Source organism: Pseudopipra pipra, chromosome 1, assembly GCF_036250125.1.
Source record: "Pseudopipra pipra isolate bDixPip1 chromosome 1, bDixPip1.hap1, whole genome shotgun sequence".
Lineage (NCBI taxonomy): Eukaryota > Metazoa > Chordata > Aves > Passeriformes > Pipridae > Pseudopipra > Pseudopipra pipra.
In genome coordinates this window covers 18,688,689-18,710,880 of record NC_087549.1, presented here as the reverse complement: position 1 = coordinate 18,710,880, position 22,192 = coordinate 18,688,689, and the positions used below count along the sequence as shown (strand labels likewise).

The 22,192-nt window shown below is 41.3% G+C and overlaps 1 long non-coding RNA gene across 1 annotated transcript; it reads left to right on the top strand.

Annotated features, from left to right (window-relative positions):
* Positions 1-1,239: 1,239 nt before the first annotated feature.
* Positions 1,240-20,119, top strand: LOC135410279 (uncharacterized). Its single transcript, XR_010428598.1, has 2 exons — positions 1,240-6,367; positions 6,592-20,119. It is a non-coding gene; the product is annotated as an uncharacterized LOC135410279 (long non-coding RNA).
* The last annotated feature ends 2,073 nt before the right edge of the window (positions 20,120-22,192 follow it).

The following is a 22,192-nucleotide window of genomic DNA, read 5'->3' as shown; positions in this document are numbered from 1 at the left end:
AAACTAATGGATACAAAATTGTCCTCAGATAAGCTTATATGGTCATTTAGGGGCCAGATGACACTAATGAACACGCAGGAAAGCATATTTAGGAAGGTTTACCCAGCACAAAGCACTGCTGCACAGATTACCAACACCAAATGTTTTTACAAACACTTAAAATCTCTGCTTTTCTCTGCAGTGGCTTTCCACAGAAAAGAAGTCAGATTGGAGACCTTGTTCTTATCTTGGAAACAGTAAAATGTGTTGGGTGTTTTTTAATGATTGTATAAAACTCTAGGACAAAAATTATTACCGATAAAAATAATTTCCCTGGTACAAGGAAACCTTCTATTGTAATAATGATGTGTAGAAGACAGAGGTCTTTCCTGGGGCTGTTCTCTCTGTGAAATAACTTTCCTCAGGGGCAAGGATAAGTCTTGTCACTTCCTCCACAAATTTGTGTACTGCTGTTCCACATACAGCACCTGCTTGCCTTAACTGCTTCTCTGAGCAACTCAGAGCAGCCTTTAAAGTCTAAAAGTCACAGGTCAAGGAAGCATGATAAGTTTGGCAGAACAGTCTCAGGCAATATTGATTTGCAACTAAGGGCAGAACTTGGCCAACAAGCAATCACCCAGGGCTGGTACAAAAATGGAAAGCTGCTTCTTTCTAGAAAAGGCATCGATGGGTTTTTTTGCTGCAGGCAAAAGATGGCTTCAGACCTGAAAGTGGACCCTGGGTAGAGGTGGGCACAGATGTATGACCTTAATGGTAGTTGTTGCTGCTCTCCCATTGTCAGTGACCAAAGCCAGTGAATGGAACAAGCTGCTGTTTCTTCTCTCTCAGTGGCACATAACTCAGCATTGAGAACACCAGCTGCAGCCCTTCTAGTCCTAACATCCTGAAATCATATTAAGGCTACAGAATTGAAGACTGAAGGAGTTTCTCATCAACAGCAAGTTCAAATCCTAACTGGTATTACCCAAATGGCTTCTTAGCCACAGACTGATCCTTAGAACTGCTCTTTTTATTTCTTTTAAAGCCTTTTTTTCCCATTAGTTTAATTTTCTCCCCATAACTAGGACTCTTATCTGTCTTTTCAGGGATCAGATTTGATCTCCTTCCTCTAATTTACACGGAGGGAGGACATGTGCAGAAACAGGAACTTTTCTTGAAAGAAACTTAATCATAGAATCATGGAATCATAGAATCATTGAATAAACTGGGTTGGAAAAAGACCTCTGAGATCATCAACACTGCTGTGGTTATTAGACCATGGCACAAAGTGCCACATCCAGTCTCATCTTAAAAACCTCCAGGGATGGTGAATTCACCACCTCCATGGACAGCCCATTCCAACCATGATCAATGAGGATCTTGCAGCTTATGCAGCACTCATTTCTTCCTACTGGCTTCTGCTAAATGTAATAAGAAAGAACATGACAGTAAAGTGTCACAGCCATAGACTATTGCATAGGAGGTATTAGCTGCCGCCTCTCTAGCATCATCTGTAACACTGGACTATTCATGTGAAAATACACAGAGCTACTTGTTCCTTGCTGTGGCAGTTCTCATTCTGCTTTCCTGCATTTGATCATCTGGCAGAGGCTAGCAGTAGCAGAGGAGATATTTCACCAGCAATCTGACAATTGATGTTGTCAGCCCAGGCCAGGCTACTGGAGGATGCCCCTATGGACAGGGAGCGATTCCTGTGGCCAAGGGGGATGGTGTGATCTAGTTCAGAGTTCCATGATGAAAGGGGCAGTAAATATGTCAGATCACTCTAAAATCACTCTTAATGTGAAATGAGGCTAGAAAATAAGTTTAATTTACAAAAGGTGGAGAGGAGCTCCTAAATCAATCTAAAGACAAACAGGCTGGAAACAAAATAAATAGCTCAATAAATACCTGGTACTTCATTGCAATTTCAGGGGGTTTTTTATGTTATTCCATTAGTGGATCTGAGAACTGAGGCACATGGACACAAATCATTTTGGATGCCACAGTTGTCTGACTCTTAAACAAGTCACATTCTCACAGTATTTTCTTTCCAGGTAATTGTTAGTGGTATATGGAAGATGTGAAGGTGTAGTACACTGCTCTGTGGTGATATTCTCCTGGTGTGGTTCCGATAGGCAGGAAGGTCTGGTGATTTATTCAATCTAAAGAATGTGCAGAAAGAACTTGCTCCTATCATTTGAACAGGAGGTAGAACAGGGTTCTGCTCACTTTCTTCTGAGATTTTTCACTTTTGGGAAGTACAGAAAAATTTCTGAAAGTTCTTAATCAGCTAGTGTTCTGTGACTTCCCAGAAATATTTCAGCTAGTAAACTATGCTAGTCCTCTGACAAGGTAGAGGAAGATTAAAAAATTTGGGGTTTATATTTAATAGAAATTAAAACCTGAAAAACATTACACTGCAAACAGTGCTGCCAATGTTTTCGTCTAACTTGGAGGTGCTCTGCAGTGCTTTCGTTGAGGTATTGCCTCACAGGTGCACTGCGATCACAGTGCTTCAGCCATCAGTGCTTAAGAAGAAAAGTATGCAGTCTTCTGCCTGTTTTGTCTCTTAGAAGCAGCCAAAATGATTTTTGGCACATATTGCTAACTGCAGCAAACAAATCCACTGGATGAAAAAAGCAACAGCAGCAACTACCAGCTTTAGCCTTGTATTTCCTGTAGTACTTAGAAAGATGAAATATTTTATCTTTGAGATTATTGATGTGTGACTACTTGCCCATTCTTGTTTTTCCTTCTCTCTGCATATCCTTTTAACTAACTTTCAGGAGTAATTTTCTGTTCCCCTTTATTTTCTTTCCTAGACATACAATGGCACAGTTTCATGTCCTCAGCTGTTGCTAGGGAGACAGAATTTTGAACCCAGCTTGTCAAGCAAATGAAGGAGCAATTATTTTTGAAGTATTTCTATAAACTTGGATCAAAGATGGTCACATATTTTTTAAGGTAGTGTTGGTAGAACTTTTTTTTTAGATTACTCAGCACTTTCAGTGACAACTCCCTGTATTGTAAATCCTGCTGTTCAGCATGATACTTCCTTTGGGTGTTTTATTTGAAAAGTCCCACAAAGCTTGACCCAGCTCTTTCCAAGCAGAGAGAGCAAAAAAAGTTTTAGGCATATTCAACTAATTCTTGCAGCTGTCTCCTCTGCTTGTAGAGCTGTCACTGTGGTGCAGCAAGGTGAAATTTTCCAGGGAAGGAACACTGTGGCAGTAGGGGCTTGAAGGGAGGGGAAAGACACTTTTATTTATCTTTAGTTTGGTCATGTGTTTGGGCTACCACCTTTCCCAGGTGAAGCTGCAGCTATCCCTTTAGGTAGTTTCTTCCCTTCTGCTGCTCATTGGAAGAGAGTGTGGGCAGGCATTGGTTTCTGCTAGTGCTGGGCTACAGGTATGTGCTGGGAGATGCATTGTGTGGGCAGGCCTGAGTTCTCTCCTTCATCCTCAAATGCCTGTGTAAGCACATAGACTCTCTCTGCTGAGTGTGGTGACTGCCCACATTATCTGTACTTTCAGGAAAGCTCAAGTGTGGTAGATGCAGGAGGGTTAAGGAAGGGTGGGCATGTTAAACTGCCACTGAGGTCAGCTGCAGCCCATGTGACGTCTAAGGGTTGTTCCCAAGACTCTTCTGGAATGTGCAACTCCCCCTGAGGTCAGTGGGTATTTTCAGTTTGTGGCTGAGTGCCTGTACTTTGCCATTCTGACTGCACAAGGTTGTCCAGAAGTAGCAGGTTGTTTCTAGTTTGTAGTGTTGCTATCTATAGAACCTTCAACTCCTCTAACATTAAGAAGAAAATTTAAATAAGTATTACCTTACACTTCATATAGCTGTCTCAGGAAACAGGTCCTAGCACACCCTGAGACAGATCTTTAAACAGGAACAGTGTGTGCTGTTTTCTCAAGAACCTTCTTGTACTTTATTGCATTTATGTTATCTTCATGAGGAATTATTTTGCATCTACACGCTGTCAATGAAAATCATTATACACTCAGAGCTTCATTCAATGAGCGGAGTCATTAAACTGTACTATTAGGTCAGTTGGTTAGAGCACGGTGCTAATAATACCAAAGTTGTGGGTTTGATCTCTTCATGGGCCGTTCATTTAAGAGTAGGACATGAAGATCTTTCTGAATCCCTTCCAACTCAGAATATTCTGTATAGGTATTGGATTTTTACTATTTGGTAATGAAAAATATTTCTGTAAATCTGAGAATAAGGGCAAAAAATTACGCATACATAGACTGTCAATAACTTATGGGTTGCTTTAAGACAGGACTTTCCCAGTGCAGCCAAACAAGTTGTGGGATGATTTTCACTGTGTCCTGATTACAAGATTCACACAAAGTCTGACTGGCTCACCAACATTCTGGAAAGTCTGAAGAGAAGTGAAGTGACACAACTTGCATATTAGTCCTTCTTAGACTTCTTGAAGACCTGCTGGAAGACCTTATTATACCTACCCTCTCCTAAGGGAGAAAATTTACCTGAAAATGTAAGATCAAAATATTTTTTAAAAACCCAACGTTTTTATTTATGCTTAAACCTTGAGATTTTTGTTACTGAAATGGTTCTGTAGTTCTTTTTTTTTCTTCATCTTTTTTTCAAGATGTAATGCTAGCCCCACATATGTGCATAAAGTAACATGTTTCAAGTGGAAGAGACCAAACTTAATATTAAATTTGCCATTTTTGTTTAAAGTGGCTATATTGCTGCATTGCTAAATTTCTGTACAGAAGAAAGAAGAAAAAAAAAGAAAGTAGAGAAAAACTGATTAAGGATTGTAGCTTGGGCTGCAGCAAGAGGCACAACCAGCTGGTTGAGGGAGACGATTCTCTCCCTTTACCCTGTTCTTGTGAAACCCCACCTGGAATACTGTGTCCAGCTCTGGGCTCCCCAGCACAAGAAAGACCTTGACCTACTGGAACAAGTCCAGAGAGGGACATAGATGATCTGAAGGCTGGAACACCTCTCCTAAAAAGACAGGCTGGAAGAGCTGTTCAGCCTGCAGAAGAGAAGGCTCCAGGGAGATGTTATAGCACCTTCCAGTGCCTAAAGGGGGCCTGCAGGAGAGCTGGAGAGGGATTTTTACAGAGACATGTAGTAGTGATAGGATAAGGGGGAATGGCTATATGCTGAAAAAGGGGAGATTCAGATTGGATATTAGGGAGAAATTCTTTAAGGGTGGTGAAGCACTGACACGGGTTGTCCAGAGAGGTTGCAGAATGCCCATCCCTGGAGGTGTTCAAGAAGAGGTTGGATGGGGCTTTGAGCAATGTGGTCTAGTGGAAGGTTCCTTGCTTTTGACAGGAAAGTTGGAACTAGATGATCTTTAAGGGCCCTTCCAACCCAGGCCATTCTATGATTCTACCAAAGGGCCTGACTCTTTTAATTTGGAATAAGCATTGTGGGAAATAATGCAATGCATTTTCAGCTGTCTGATGCCCTGATAATACCCTGTAATTGCCAATGGATAACATCACTGCTCCACGGTGTTGAGGCTCCCATGGGATCTTCCTCTTGTTTGGAACAAAAAGGATCCATTTTGTTACTTTTTTTCACTCATTTCTACCCTTGAAAATTTGCCTGTGTAAAGAATCATGTTTAGAATGGCTGGACTGTATGTATTTTCTTGAAAATAAGGAAAATTTTTGTTTATTCTCAATTACAGACCATATCTATTAGGTAATTTCTAGTAATCGGTAGTCAAATACTACAAATGAGAAATTTGTTTGTTATAGAAGGCTTTTTCTACTTCTGTTGTGAGAATTAATTTTGGAGTTACCTCAGTGTTGATTTTGTTCTGAAGTGCTCTTTACTTTTGGTGTCTTCAGGAGCAAGGGCTGAGGTGTGAGACCCATGCAGAGGGCTGACGATGGGCAGTTAATCTACAAGTGCAGCAACTGCTGAGTCCCTCTAGCCAGATTTCTCAGGCTTTTTTTGGGGGGAAGACAGGTGTTTAAATAAAGACTTTGATATACGAAGAAGCTGTCAAAGGACAATTTACCACAGTAGCTTCTCTATGGTAACTATCTTCGCATTCTTTTCAGCTGCCAGGCACTCTTCAAGAGATGAAAAAAAAAATAATTTGCAGCTTAATTGAGAAGTAAGTAACTTTCAATTAATTGTCTCACATTTGCCATGAGGCACAAGGCATGGATTGACTGGGAGACAAAGAGGAGAGTTGCGACAGGTTCGGCGTTGAGTGGAGCAGCCGGCGCATCCCTCTGCCCTTCCTGCAGCAGCCGCTGCCCGTTCCCCCGCCGGAACCCTGAGCGGGACAGAGTCTGGCCTGGTAACTCCAGCGTGCTCCAGGCAGCCCCCAAAACCACAGCACTCAGGCTCTCTGCCAAAGCCCTGCAGCTTCCCGGTAAGTTCCCGAGCGCCGAGCTGGTCTGCGGGACAAGCCCGTACGGCGGGGGGAGAGAGAGGAGAGTGCGCGGCTCCAGCTTCGACAGCCGCTGCTCCACGGCCTGCCGGAGTCAGCCAGAGGGAAGGGATCGGTAGTTCTTTTAAGCTCACCACCCACTCTAAAAGTCATGTTGGTTCTTATTGTTTGTTTGTTTGTTTTTAATCAGTCGTTTCTTCCATCAGCGAGGAGGTTCTGCCGCTCCGGGATCCTGGGGTCCGTGCGCGTCCATCCCATCCCAAGCTCCTGCTGACACCTGCTGGCCTCCCGCTGGCTGGAAGCTCAGAATGTTGGGAAAGAGGGCCAGCCCTCTCGTTTTCTTGCTGCTGCCTTCTAGTCTCTGAGCTGTTGGTTGTTGAACCTTTAGAGGAGAATAATACATTTAGAACAAATATTTATGGGACTAAGCTTACATTACTCCATGAGCATGGCATAAGAGAACAGGATATATCTCCTCAACATCTGAGAGGACTGTAAATATGACCTTTAGGTACTTCAGCATTTCTTCTTGGCTCTTCTTAAAGAGGGACAGGCCACGCTGGTGATGATGGAGCAGAGATCCACACATTCACTACCAACTGGGTCTGGCTCACCCTTAGTGAGGCATCCTATAACCTATTCAAGGAGGCAAGAATTTCAGCAGAGCAGAATCTGTACAGTGTAAATTGATTCATCATTTGTTTCAAAATGAAACAGCAGTATTAACAATTTAGCATCTTTTATTATGGGTAATTATGAACCATTAGTTAGAACCACTTCAGAGTTTCTGACTTCATAGAGACACTCAATGCAATGTTGGGGTCAGACATCAGGCTAGATAAAATTTAGGATTTACTTTCTAGCAAGCCTGAGTTATGTGAAGACCTATTTTCTGTTGCTTTGCCTGAAACACACTCACATATTTAGTGTGCTAAAACAAATGTGAAATGCAAAAACTTCTCTAAATGACAATGCAACTAGGGTAGTAGGAGACATAGTCTAAAAGTCTGAGCATGTGAGTGTCCTGTAATCTGAACTGGAAGAAGTGTTTTTGTTTTTTTTCCTTTTATGTGGCATTTCCAAACCTCAAAACTGTGACATGCAGTACTGTTGTGGTTTAACCCCAGCCAGGAACAAGGTAGCACACAGCTGCTTGCTCACTCCCCCACCAGTGGGATCGGGAAAAGAATCAAAACAGTAAAAGCTAGAAAACTTGTGCATTGAGATAAAGCCAGTTAAATAGGGGAAGCAAAAGCCATGCACACAAGCAAAGCAAAACAAGGAAATTATTCACCCCTTCCCATGGGCAGGCAGGTGTTCAGCCATCTCCAGGAGAACAGGGCCCCATCACATATAAAGGTTACTTGGGAAGACAAACACCATCACTCCAGGTGTTCATCCCTTCTTCCTTTTTGCCCTCACTTTATATACTGAGCGTGATGTCATATGGTATGGAATATAACTTTGGTTAGTTTGAGTCAGCTATCATGGCTGTGTCTTCTCCCAGTTTCCCATGTACCCTCAACTTCTTTGCCAGCATGGCAGGATGAAAAGCAGAAAAGCCCTTGGCTCTGTGTAAGCCCTGCTCAGCAATAATAAAAACACCTTTATATATCACCCCTGTGTTCAACACGAATATGAAACCCAGCCCCATACCAGCCACTGTGAAGAAAATTACCTCAGCTAAAACCAGTAAAAGTACAAACCAGTTACTGCTACTTGCTGGAACTAGACAAATGTAATATCGTCTAGTGAAACTCTGCCATTCCTCACAAACCATGCTGTAACATGTGAGATGCTGGTTTTGGAGTGACTAATGACTAGAGTCTTGAGGCTGGTACCTAGTTTCGTTTATTACTGTGTTGCACTCACACCTGCAGTGTCAGTGTGAAAGTACAGCTTTCACGGAGGAACAGCTGAGCAGAAGGAAAGAAGAGCTGCCATCTTGTGTGGGGAACTGAGACTGCACTAAATGAGGATAAAATGATAAGAAGATTAAAAATTTAGTACACCTTTGGGAATTCGTTAAGTAAAGATTATTTCCTTTTTAGTCATGACTTCCATATTTTCTTTCTATTTGTTTATAACTAATGCAAATGAATCAGTTCATCCAATAAGTGCTGTTTTTCTGGCTTCAGCAGTACTGCAAACTCACTGAGAGGATGCTGAGGCAGTGGGACCTTTCCACTGTCTGCACCATCTAGCAGAGCTGACTAGCCGTGGGGCAGGACATATTACAGCCAGGAACACCAGCCCTGAACAGAGAAAATATCTTCGTGTAACTTTTGTATACAAAGTAGGATAACCACAAACAGGTTTATGGTGTGTTACATGATGTTCATGAATCAGATGACAGCAGGCACCTTTTTCCAAACCTCTTGATACAGTCTTTATAGGATCTGTATTCGATGCTTTTTTTTTTTCTTGCTGGGTGTGGATGCTTACCACAACCAAGCAAAGAAGTGTCCTTGCCAATACTGGAAGGACAGAGATGTTATTCCAGCTTCTGTTTCCCCATTCCCTCTTAACTCCTAAAAGCAAGATTGAATGTGGGAACTATAAGAGCAGATTATGAGTAGACCCAGATGGACAATACTGTAATTAAATCCTTCACCTGCTATCCTTCTGGTTGCCTTGGGTAAGGAAAGTGGGGTGCTCTGTTTCTGGAGCCTGCTATGGGCAGGCTGGCTCTGCCCATCATCATGTCATCCAGGAAGTAATTGATCCTGTGTGGGTCGATGGCTGCATTCTCTGTCTCTGGCAGTGAACAAATGTAGAATGACACCTAAAGAGACTGTCTCTGATGTGATGTTGAGAATCTGTGAGATCCATACAGTTCTCAGATGAGAGATGATTATCAGCATTGCCACTGATGAGCAAGAGAAAGTATTCCCTTTTTTTTTTTAGCCTAGGATCTTCCCCTACTACATTTACAGGAATGAAGCTGGGGTCTTCTCCAGCAACTAAGGCAGCACCAGTAAGTATAACAACATCCTTACTTTAGCTTTTGCCTTTTGAGAGTTACCAGTGGTAACCAAACTCAAGGACATGAAGACCTTGTGGAAAATCGAGCGTATGTAACACGTAGGCAAAAGAAAACAGTTTCCCCATAAGTGTAGGGTGGTGGTGGTAATGGAGTGTCTTATCATGACACTATAAGAGGAGAGATGGAGGATGGTAAGACTACCAAAACCACTGGATTCTTAATCTAGAAGTCTGGATAAAAATACGAGAGCATGTACATCGACCTCTGCATTTTTTCCCAAATAGAAGACATTGCCTTTCAAACAAAAGTAACACCTTAGCCAGGACACAGAGCATGTCTTCATGTTGGAAAGATGGGCTTTGTGTCCAAGGTACTGTTGTGAGAAATTCCTTTTGGTATTTGGAGTAAGCCCACAGGTATTATCATGGATTCGATGAAGCCCACAATCCGCCCGGAGGTGACAAACCTGCAACTGCTGACTAGGAGACAGACTGAAAGATCTTGTCCTCACATACTTCTGCTTGTCAAGCACCTGAAGGATACTGAAGGGTTTAGATGTTCTGTCAAGCTTACTCTGCTCTGAATGTCTTTACCAGCATTAGTTGTGTTCCATGTTATAAAGTTGTCACTAAGAACCAGACTGTGAAGGCCTCCTGGAGAAGAGTTTATCTGATTTCTGCTACATCCTTTTAGCAATAGAACTAACAGAAACAGGGTATCCTTGAGGGCTGTGAGCTACAGAAAAGTAACAGATAAACTATGAAAACCAAATTCCTGTAGGCAAGCTACATAGAGGATCCTGAGAGAGCAGGTCAGCTTCTTCATGGTGACAACTGTACAGAAATTCTATATGATCTGGTGAGTGCTGAATTTTGAAAAACTGTGTTGACAAGGGTTATCTCTGTGGGTTTACTGCTAAGGAGATTGAGAGAGAAGCCTTCTTACTTCAATCACTGGTTAAATCCAAACTTAACAAGGTAGGCTTCAAAATCAGCTATCTCTTGTAATATCTCATGGTGGTTTTTTTTTTAATTTGGAGTTTAAACACAAAAGTTATAGTGATCTTACTCCTTATTTAACTGTCTGCATCAAGTTAGCACTTCATGCTAATGCAACTAAAGAATATGGCCTCTTATTCTTGGGCTGCTATTAAAGTGGTATTGAGAAGGAAATCCAGCTGAGTTAGAAGGTTAAGATGTCTCAGCACCAAACTTGTTTACTTCTTGTTAAAGTTCAAGTTTCTGAAGGCCTTATACCAAATAGTTAGGGACATACTAGAATTTACTCAGTCCTTCGACTGTTTCTTCAAAGATCACTAAGAAAGACGAGAGAGGAGCCACTGACACAGTTTGTCTGGTCTTCCATCAGTGACAGTTTGGCTTTTTTGTCCTTCCTTTCTAGTAACTGATAAACAGAAAATCTTCTCAGCTCCAGCTTCCTAACCCTGCCTTTTCCTGTAATCCTCTTGAGACCCAACACTTTTTCACTACAAGCAGATAATTATCTTCAGTAAACCCTATGTGTATTAGTGAGAACAGTAGACATTATTTACCTCTACCCTGTAAAACATGATCTACTATGATTAGTTGTTACAAGGAACCTCTGTTTTCCTTGGTAGACAGTTCATTGGAAAGGACTCGGGCTCTGTGCCTTATAAAGGCACTACATAAGCTTGAATAAAACCTATTCATTCTTTCTATTCAGAGCTTTCAGGCATTCAAACCTCCCTTCAGACACAGTTGCCCCGAGATGTCTGTTCACATCCCATCTGTACCTGATGAAATTGTATCGACGCAGCCTCTGCTGGAGATTATTTCCTGTCTTCATTGTAGGTCCTATTTAGATTATAATATTTGAGAACATGTAGCCATTTTGTGATTGCCTAACAGTGTCTCACTGCCTCTCATTTTATACTGTGAAACTGTGTCAATTTATATCTTAAATTCTTACAAGTGGTTTTGTATGTGGACATGCACCTGGAATTTCCTCCTATTCCCAGTGCTGTTCCTTATGTCCACATATTGCCAGTGATTAGCAGTTCATCTTGTATGCTATTTTGATCTCCCTCTGATGTTGCTTTCCAACTATGTGTCATCAACAAGTCTTACAAGCATGCTACTCTTTGGGATAAAATCTTTAATGAAACTCCTCCCCAAACCAAGCCTCAAAGAGCTGCACTGTAGCTTCTTTTCTTTTCCCAGCCTGACACTTCACCTTTCAACACTAAGCACAGCTGCTTTCAGCTTATCACAATGCTTTTATGGCTTTTATTTTTCATTGTTTATCTATCAATATCTCATGCAATAGTCTATCATATTTACCTAAGTCCAGATAGATCAGATTGCCAAGAAAATCAGCAGAGACAGACACAGGCTCAATTTGGCACAGTGTGTCCTTAATGAACTGATATGCATTAACCCCCTCTAATGGGCACCTCTATTTCTTTTAATCTTCAGAGTATCAAATGTTTTTTTGGTTAAGTGAACACGTTCAGACACAAAGATTGGGGGAGAGAAATGAGATCTGTAGTTGTATATACTGTTTTCTCCTTTTTAAACATGCAAAGTAGTCTTGCTCTTCTTGCTCTACTTTACCATAATTTGAAAAATACGTTAAGAATCTATGCTAGAATGTGATTCCATGTTCCCATTCCCTTGGTGTTATATGACTGAAGCTCATGTCTCGGTTTCCTAATTTGAACATAAAGACTGTGTTACCCTGAGCGTGGTCATTAAAGAAACATTTCAGGCTGGAACTAGCAGTAGTATTGACTGTGTCACTAGGAAATATTCATTACTGTCTCAGCCTGACCCGTTCTTGAAGTCACAGAGAAGCTCTCAGCACACAGACAAACACAAATCTGAACTACATCTGTACATTACCTCATTTGCCAGAATGCTAATGCTTATATGCATGAATCAAGGAACACTCTAATTGCACTCTCAACTACATACCAGAAACAGCCATGAATTTAAATGGAAAGTATGTGCAATCAAGTTCCAGCTATTTAAACTGAGTTCTAGAAACATCTGTAGCCAGGCTGTCTTAATTTATGGAAGCCCATTAACCAGCCAAGATAACTTCACTTGCATGTCTCAAAGAGAATAAAGAAAATTTACTTTGCCTCACCTAAATGTTAGTGGTTTTTTGTGAAGTTCCCTGAATGGATCAGAGAACTTTAGACAGTAAGAACAAGTTAGAGTTATAAACTCTATCCTGAACTTCTTTCACTTGCTGTAATCTGTGACAAGTTTTCAATGCCTTTGTTTTCATATTACACGCTACTTGGAAAAAAGGAAACACAATAAAAAACCCCACCAAAATTTGCTGTACTGCAGAAACCACTAAATAGAAATACACATAAGCAGAAAATCTTAGCAAAACACTTGGAATAAAAGTTACTATATAATAGTTAAGATAACAAATATTAAAATAAAGAATGAGAGAAAGTAGAACAATCTAGCAATATCTATTAGAATACTAGGACAGTGACAATGTTTGGGGTGGTAACTTTTTGGCCGGTCTTTCAAAGTGATGATAAACTTCCAATTTCCATCCTTCCCTTGCAATTCCCCCCCCCCCTCCCCCCCCAGAACTAAGCTCTGAATGTGCTTTTAAAAGCACTTGATTTCTCAAACCTGTACTTGGGAAAATGGACAGGTAGCTCAGCAGGACAATTTAACCACCATTAAAAGTCACTCAAGTTCCTGATCATAGTGAAATGACAGCTGATGGAGTTTACTTCCCTAAGACAAATCTGTGCATCCATATCAAATAGTGACTTACTTAGGAGTTACCTTGTATCTACTTTTTGGAAGAGGAATCTTTCATACTTAATCCACTTTAATTCTCTCCTTGGGGTTCTGGGTTCTGCACAAGTAAATAAATAGAGTAACATTATGCTGTATCTTGCAGTATATCAAGATGCTTCTTAGGCAATTTGGTAAGAAATCTTTTAAGAATAAAAATATAATAAAAATCAAAAGAGAAAATTTCCTTCTGGTAAGCTTGAAATTCTGCTTTCAAGTACAGGTTTAAGTTGGAATCTATGAGCTTTTCAGTATGTATCAAGGCCCCTAATCATGCTGGCTTTATTTTCAAAGGACATGAGCATTTAAGACATGCTTGTCCAGCTCAGTTGGTAGAGGCTGAGTACTTTCAAGTACTTTCTCTACATAGTCCCTGATATCTCTACTACAGTGAAGCAAATTGTTGCTTCCTTACAACAGGGAAGCTTAAGCACGTACTGAGCATCCCTGGCTAGAGGCAGTGATGCCGAATGACTAAATTACTGATGAGATAAAATGGGAAGCGAAACCTCCTTGCATTCTTACTTGTTTTAATTATGTTTCTATACACACAGTCCGGGCTGATGCTGCATGGGGGTCTCTGGAAAGGCTTGCCACACTTTCTCCAAAACAATTAATGGTTTGTGAGCTCATAACATTTCTGTGGTGTAAATCAAGATTATTCATTCCTACCCAGAATCGTATTATCTAACTCCTACCAAGCCTGGGATTTGAATGTATGTCCTTGTTTGGCAGCAAAAGGTTCTGTTCTTAGGCTACAGAGCTGGCTCTTTTTAAGCATAGTTTTGAAAATGCAAATGCAGTGGACTGTTTCCCATGGAATCAAAATAACGTGGGATCCTAATTTATTGTGTTCAGCGATTAAACAAATAATTTCTTCCTTACGTATTCAAATTGCCATCCATCAGTTCTTTCAAGACTGAATCTATAGTACCCTTCTAAATAGCTGCAGAAAAGTCTTTCATTAATTATCACACAGTGTTATTACTGCCAGCTCTGCTGGCTGCAAAAATAATTCTTTGTGTTTCTTTGTTGTAACTTATTGCTTCTATCTTGGCATCAAATCTACTCACTCGAGGCTCATGAGTCTAACCATCACTGCCATCATATACAGAAGTCTGTACACACACAGAATCACAGAATCACAGAATCACAGAATCACAGAATCACAGAATCACAGAATCACAGAATCACAGAATATGCTGAGTTGGAAGGGACCCACAAGGATCATTGAGTCCAACTCCTGGCCCTGCACAAGACCATCCCCAGGAGTCACACCATGTGCCTAAGAGTATTGTCCAGACACTTCCTGAACTCTCTCAGTCTTGCTGCTGTGATCACTTCCCAAGGGAGCCTGTTCCAGTGCCCAACCACCTTCAGGGTGAAGAAGCTTTTTCTAATATCCAACCCAAACCTTTCCTGACACAATTTCAGGCCATTTCCTCAGGTCTCATCACTGGTCACCGCAGAGGGGAGATGTACCCCTGCTCATCCCCTCATGAGGAAGTTGTAGACTGCAAGGAGGTCTCCTCTCAGTCTCCTCCAGGTTGAACACACCAGGTGACCTCAGCCACTCCTCATATGACTTCCCCTCAAGGCCCTTCACCATCTTCTTTGCCCTCCTTTGGATGCTCTCTAATAGCTTAATATCTTTCCTGTATGGTGGTGCCCAAAACTGCACTCCATATTCAAGGTGAGGCTGCCCCAGTGCAGAGCAGAGCTGAACAATCCCCTCCCTCGACCAGCTGGTGATGCTTTGCCTGATGACTCCCCAGACACGGTTGGCCCTCCTGGCTGCCAGGGCACTGCTGACTCATATTCAACTTACCATCAGCCAGGACCCCCAGGTCCATTTCCATGGCACTGCTTTCCAGCATCTCATTCCCCAGTCTATATGTACATCTGAGGTTACCTCATCCCAGGTGCAGAATCCGGCACTTCCCCTTGTTGAACGCCCTGTGGTTGGTGATTGCTCAGTCCTCTAATTTGCTGAGGTCTCTCTGTAGGGCCTCCTTCCCTTCGAGGGAGTCAACAATTCCTCCCAGTTCTGGGTCATCTGCAAACTTACTTAGTATCCCTTCCTGTCCTGTGTCCAAACCATTTATGAAGATGTTGAAGAGCACAGGGTCTAAGATGGAGCCCTGTGGAACCCACTAGTGACAGGTCGTCAGTCTGATGTTACCCCATTCACTATTACCCTTTGTGCTTGACCCGTGAGCCAGGTGCTGAACTTTCAAGAGGGACACCATTTAAGACATGTAGGTTATTAAAAGTAAAAAAAAAGAAACAGGTCAAGTCTTGGCTTGCCAATAAACTTTTCTGGGATTGGCAGGGGTCTGGAGTTGGCCAGGTTTCTCTGGCTTACTTGGAGGATGGTAGATATGGGAGCTTCTGGAACAGGAAACACGTTTCTTAGGGCTTGGGGCCATAGAAATTGTTTATATAGACTGATAAGCTTATTTTGAACGAAGGATACACTAAAAATAGGATTTTAAAAGGAATTTATCCTTACTTCTTTCTTTAAATCCACATGAGAAGGAAGTGAAGAGCTTTGAAGCTAGGATTAGGTGCCATACACATGCCTGTCTGGCTCATCCAAGTGCATCCCTCCCTCAGAGGATAGGGCTTCTGCCTTTGCTTCTCGAGCTGGAAGCACGTGATTCTCCTACTCTTACACTATGCTGAAGGCTATGGTATTTTTGTGTTTCAATTTTGTTCATCCATAAGATCAACCAGATTACTCTATATTTTCTTGTCGGAGCGTATATTGGTTTAGAGGAAAAAGGAGTCACTTTAAAAAAAGTGTAGTTTACTCTTACCACAACATAAAATGCCAAAGTTGTATTTTTTTTAAGTCTAGAATTATAAATGAGTGCATGAGTGCCTACCTGAGTAGGAGTTTTTCCCTTCTGTGAGAAGTTTATTACACAGTCACTTCCGTAGCTTATTTTGCGTCACTATAGCTAAAAAAAAAGACTTTTATTTCCAGGCCTTAGGTGAGGCATATGAACTAGTTTAGTGATACTCAGAAAATAGAAACTAAAATAGCAACATTAAATGAATTTCTTTGATTCTTTTCTAAAAATCTACTATCTGGTTGTATCTTTTCCTCAATTCCTGCTTGCATTTCCCCCCAGTCCTACTACTGAATTAATGTAGCCTAGGCCTATGGTGAACAGCCTAACAGACAGATCACAGCACACTGATGCATTGCTCCGGGGAAGCTAAAATCTGTCACAGAGGGAGGTGAACTGGAACTGATTTTAGATTCCCATTCATTTTCTAAGGAATGCAAGCAAAAGAAAAACAAGGGGAGGTGGGTTGGTAAAGGGACTAAGACTTTAAATAGTATTCTTGACATTTTGAAATAATGATCATTGGCACTAATGCCTAAAAGCTTATAAACCACTGCCTTATGTGGATTAAGAAGTAGAAAGGCCAGCTCCCTCTTAGGCAGAGTACTTTGTAGTGCTATCTCAGTTTTGTGGATTAAGATGGATTTCAATAGGCTTACATTTCCTAACAAGTCTCTGACCACCAGTGTCCCTTATGGCTCTCCCAGTGCACACTCTAACCACCTGTGAGGAAAAGAGAACTCATTTTTCTGCTTATAGGGCAGATCCAGCACTTGCAGCTAGAAGCATCACTTTTATTGGGGTCTTATCTACTCATATAATTTACCATATGAAGTAATGCGGATTAGAAGCAGGGAGTAGCGGCAATACGAATCAAGGTTAGTCTGGAGCTCTTGCCAGTGCAAAGGAACACAGATATGAATAGATCTGCTTTCTTCAGCCCCCTCTACTCCTTTACTGTAGCCTTCAACACACCATTTTCTATGCTGTGAGATACCCCTGCCTTCTGTGAATTTTCAAATAACTTTCAACAGCTTTTGAATACTACCATTATGGAGGAATGACATCTTTTCTTGGGATCAAACTATTCTAGAAATCAGGGTACACTTACAGTGTCAGCTAGGATGTCTCCCCTCCTATCAGGCTGCTGTGCAAACACAGGCAGGAGTGCAGTCAGCCCCCAGCTTTGCAAATACAGAAAGCTCCGTCACAAAACAGTACTTCTCACCATGTGTAGGAGAGCTGTATAGACATGGGAACTGATCTGACAAGGGAGAGATAGACATCTTTAAAGTGAGAAAATAGCTAATATGAGACAGAAGGTGATATGTCTGTGTGAAATTATTAACTCTGTTGGAGATTGGGTTCTGAATTGTCAAAGTTAGTCTCTGAAGAGCCTGCGCAGGTGTTTGTCTGGAGGCAGCCCTGGCTGGGAAGGCAGTCTGCCGTCTCCTCAAAGGAGAGACAGTGGGTGCTCTCTGGGCAGCAGGCTGATGGGACTGTGCTCCCCCGGGGAGGTGGCAAACAGGCTTCCTGCTGCTGAGGTTTGTGTGACCACATGCTGTGAACCCTGATACAGATCCCTGTGTGACTCCACCATCTGAGGGGTGGTGGGCTGGTAAAACAAACCAGGAATCGCTGCAAAGGATAAGGTTCCACGGTAGCCTTGGCAGAGACTCTGGTTTAGGAAATCCTTTCCTCCTGCCTCCTTGTTCACATCCTAAGTCACAACTCCCATTCCATGCCCCAGTTCCCCCTCTTCTCATCTGTGCTACTAAAATTGTTGTTGGACAAGGTGCAAATCTGACCTCTCTACCAGGACCTCTATACAAGGATGTCTCCCTTTTTAAGTTTTCTGGTCAGGTTTTCCACTTGCCAAATGCACTCACAGGCTGTTTGCACAAGCTAACTAGTTAAAGGAAATGAACTGATTTATGATATTTTCATCCTCAGTTCATTCCCAGCTGTTAGTTCTGGATCTGCCTGAACTTCCTGCTCCACTACTTATGCCTGCTATAAAAACCATTTCATTATCAGCATGGATCATAAAATGGTCAAACGAATGTTATATTGTGCTGGAATCATGGAAGTGGAATAGCAGGAATGACCATTAAGGGAAGTCTGCAGAACTGGAATGATTAAATCTATACCCAACACAGCGTCTTATGTGTCTGTAGTCTGAGAAATAAGACTGTGTTTCATACCTGAAACACAGACATTTTTTTGGTAAGTATGTAACAGAAGATTATGTGGAAGGAAGACTAATTGGTCTAGCAGAGACAGCTCTTCAGACTGTGAGCAGAAGGAACCAGCAGAAGATGACAGACTCATCTTCTGGCAAATGTCCATGCATGACAAACTAGAAAATGTTATGTGCTTAGATATAATGCTTCCCTGACATTACCTCTACATAGTTTGGGCATATAGAGGTAATCAACCTCTTGATTTAAATTGAGCTACTTAAGAATGTCTTATGTAGTGTCTACGTGGTCATAAATGAGCAATACCTCTTTTCTAGGAACCAAGAGATAAGTGCAGTACCTGTAAGATCGCATTCCGTAAAAGAAGTCCAGATCAACCTTTCAAGTTAAAATCTTTTCCGTTCTTCTACGAAAAACACCTGCAACATCAGCATGGTTTACAGAGTAATAGGGTTTGTTTTTCTTAGATGAAATGAAAAAACAGATTGATTTTTCCTCTGTTCCACTTAAAATCTGTGACAAAGATTTTGCTGTGAGGTTTGCAACAGAATTCAATAATCCTTAATAGAGTAAAGCTGTCAGGAGTGACCGTCAGATGTGAATGAAATTCTTGTGACACAGGGCTGGAAAAGAACAAATTACCAGAAATGAATGGTCTTCCCTCTTAAGTAAAAGATGGAAAGTCAATCAATCATTTATTAGTGAATTCTGAAATATTGTATTTTCTGACTAGAAATCCATAGTGGATTTGGATCACGTTTGCAATGCATATTTATAATTTCAGTTATGGTGTGGTTTAAGCTTGTGTCCATGTTGTGAAAAATTCAGTCAATTTGTATGGAAGTTATTCACCAACTTCAATGTGTAAGTGCTCTTTCTCCTGGAATTTACTGCATTTGTAATACAATATTTTAGAGCAGGTAAGTGTTTTTATTAAAAATCAGTAGTTAAGGTGTGAAAATCATGTTTTTGCAACTGTAGATTTTTTTGGTGGGTGAACAAGGAGATGTGGCTTCCTTTCATTTACCTACAGAGCCTTTGATTTATAAAGCATATTCTTTTATATTTCACAGTGGACCTCTGACTGTTCTTTTCATTGTGTTACAATGTGACTTGAAAAAGAGCACTTGCTTTTAAACAACTGGGTAAGTTAAAAATAAAGCTATCTGGAAAAGCTGAGGGAATTTGAAATATCAAGAGTCTATTGCTTAAAGCTGAGCAACAGCAAACTTACTCAGTTCTGCTTTCCAAAGGGGCTTTCTTAAACAGATAGTTATAGGAGGCCTAAAATAATACTTTGAAGCAAAGAACATGTCCCTTCTCCTCTTTGAGTTGGCTTCGACAATAATTATTTAGAGAAGAATAATTTTTTGACTTTCAGGAGTTTGGAAATGTTGCTAACTGGCCATGGCCATTACGATGTTTTGATTTTACATATAACTGTTGGTAAACCCCATGTTGATAAGCTTTTTTGTGTCACTGATCACTGTAAATAATTTGAGTTTGATTTGATTTTTTTTTCTGCATGTTCAAAAGTTTTTATGCTCTTTTTAATCCATAGTTTATCTTTGCAATGCCAACAGATAGACTGTGACTGAAACTTCATGAAGAACCTAGAAAGAAATCTTCTACCAGCATCTTGTATTGTGATTTGTCTCTTATATGCTGGTAATGGTAATGTTTTGACAGATGGCTGGAGCAGTAGCATTAGAAGCAACTGTCATGGATACTCCACATCCTGTCTGAGAAAGTACACCCTGATCATCCTACCCAGGAGGAATCCCTGAACCCTCAAGAGAAAGTATCCATGTTTCTATATATTCAGTGAGCGTGTGTCAGAATTTAGATATGAAAGCATAAATAAATTGTTTTGCTACTCTGAACATCACTGGAATTCTCATTTAGTAAGCATCAGCATAACAAAATCCAAGTCTCTTGACCCAAAAGAGCAGTTAGACTTATGCATATTTTAGACTTGGTGGCTACTGCTTGCAATTTGGAATTGGACTGGATGCCCTGTGGTGCAGCTTTCACAAGGGAGAAACAACTGTCTTTTTTCTGTTGACACTGGGTTAGTGGATGAGTTCAGCTGAGGAAGTTGGGCAATCACCCAAATCAGAGCAGAGATATAAATATTAGCAGAACATTCTCATGGGAGGTCCATAGAATTTAAAGTTGGCTTCCTTGATTGGTTTCAGAGCCTGACAGAGCTTGGCAGACCTATCTATTTTCTCAGGCATTAAATGAACATGGCTTGGACTATCTCCTTAAATGTTTTCTTTCTTTTTGGTGAAGTACAGAAAATGGGGAATCACTTAAAAAAAAAAAAAAAGGAAAAAAAAAGAAAAGAAATTAAAATGAAAAGTTTGTATCCTGCATCCATATTTATCATTGAAGAAAGAGATAGAAAAAATGTCAAAGGGTCACCTACTCCATTTTTCTCTCCACAAGCAGGATTAATGATACTTGAAGTGGAGTTCCCACGCTGTGGTGCACTGCTGATGCATGAATCCCTTAAAAGTGAATGTAGCAGTGCTGCATAGAGTTACAGCATTCTGGGGCAAATCTTCAGTGCACAGGAAATACTGTTTTCAGGATGTCATTTGGAATAGGCTTGGTGAGTCCTCTAGCAAAGGGACAGAGGCCTGTAACTGATTGAGGCAGTTCAGACTCAAAGGATAGCGAGGGCAGCTTAGTGCTGGATGCAGTGGGATGTATGCCTGTCTCTCATTGTTCAGCTGGGATTTCTGCCTGTGGCAGCTTTCCTGGCTTGCTTCTCCTAGCTAGTGCTGTAGTTACACTCCATGGGTTTCTCAGCCACTCCAGCAAAACATGTCTGTGTCCATTCTCTGGCACTGAAAGTGCCTGGAGTGGATTAGCCCTTGTTCTCACTGTTCTACTCTGCCACCTCTCACATCAAAGTGGCCATTTGCAGGACAGCTGCCTGTTGGGGATGTCCCGTGGCCCATTTGGACTCCCAAAGCAGGCACAGGAGAGAGAAAAGCAGACTATTTGGAAAGCCAAAACATGTCCAGAGACCATTTTAATAATCTAATAGAAAAGGTATCTGAGTCCCCATGCCTGGGTACATACCTTGTTGCAACTGAATTTAATCTGATAAATTTAGCCCTCACTCCGCAGATGCAGCCTCTCCCTGTACCTCCTTGCAGATTTTCTTAGTAGGTGATCTCTTCACATGAAGTCACCTTGTCATCCTGGCAAAGCAGCAGCCCTATCTGCTCAGTACTTTTTACTTGTGAAGTAGAACTTTCTCTTGCAGTTTTTCACGCATTCTGGTCTATACCTTCCGTGTCCAGTTTGTTGCAAGGCTCAGTCGACCTGTGCTATAAAGAGATTCATGCAAGCAATCTTTGCAGATGGTGTTATTGAGTGCTGGTTACTTGAATGATGATAATTTGCTGCTGTGATCTTTAATATGTACTACTCAAAATACCTGCTTTGGGAACACCCCTTGTCCTGTAGTCTGTGTTTCCCTCAAGGTCTCTGGGGCAAGGACAACACAGGTGAAGTAAAAGAACATAGTCTTTGGGACATAGGGATTGCCTTTGTAAGTCAAGCAAAGAGAACACAGTGGGAGGTTGAGAAAGATGGGTTTTTGGTATGGGAATGTGGAGTGAGGTCTCCATCTGATGAAAGGATGTAAGAGGTGATAGGGTAATAGCAAATCTAGTGGCTAGACACGGATTCATGACACCCACTAACAAGGATGGCAAGGAAAGCAGTCTGTGCAGTATTGGAGATAACATACAGAGCTGCTAGATTATCATGGTGCTGATGGTCAGTGTTGATGCAGCAGTTTAACCTTGGCTTCTGGGTAGAAGAAGCAGGCTGTGTTATCAGACTTCACAGGATGGCACTATGACAGATGTCACACTAAAATAAAGAAGCTGACAAAAAAACCTTCTGAAAAGTAAGTCTGCCACACCCAAAAACCT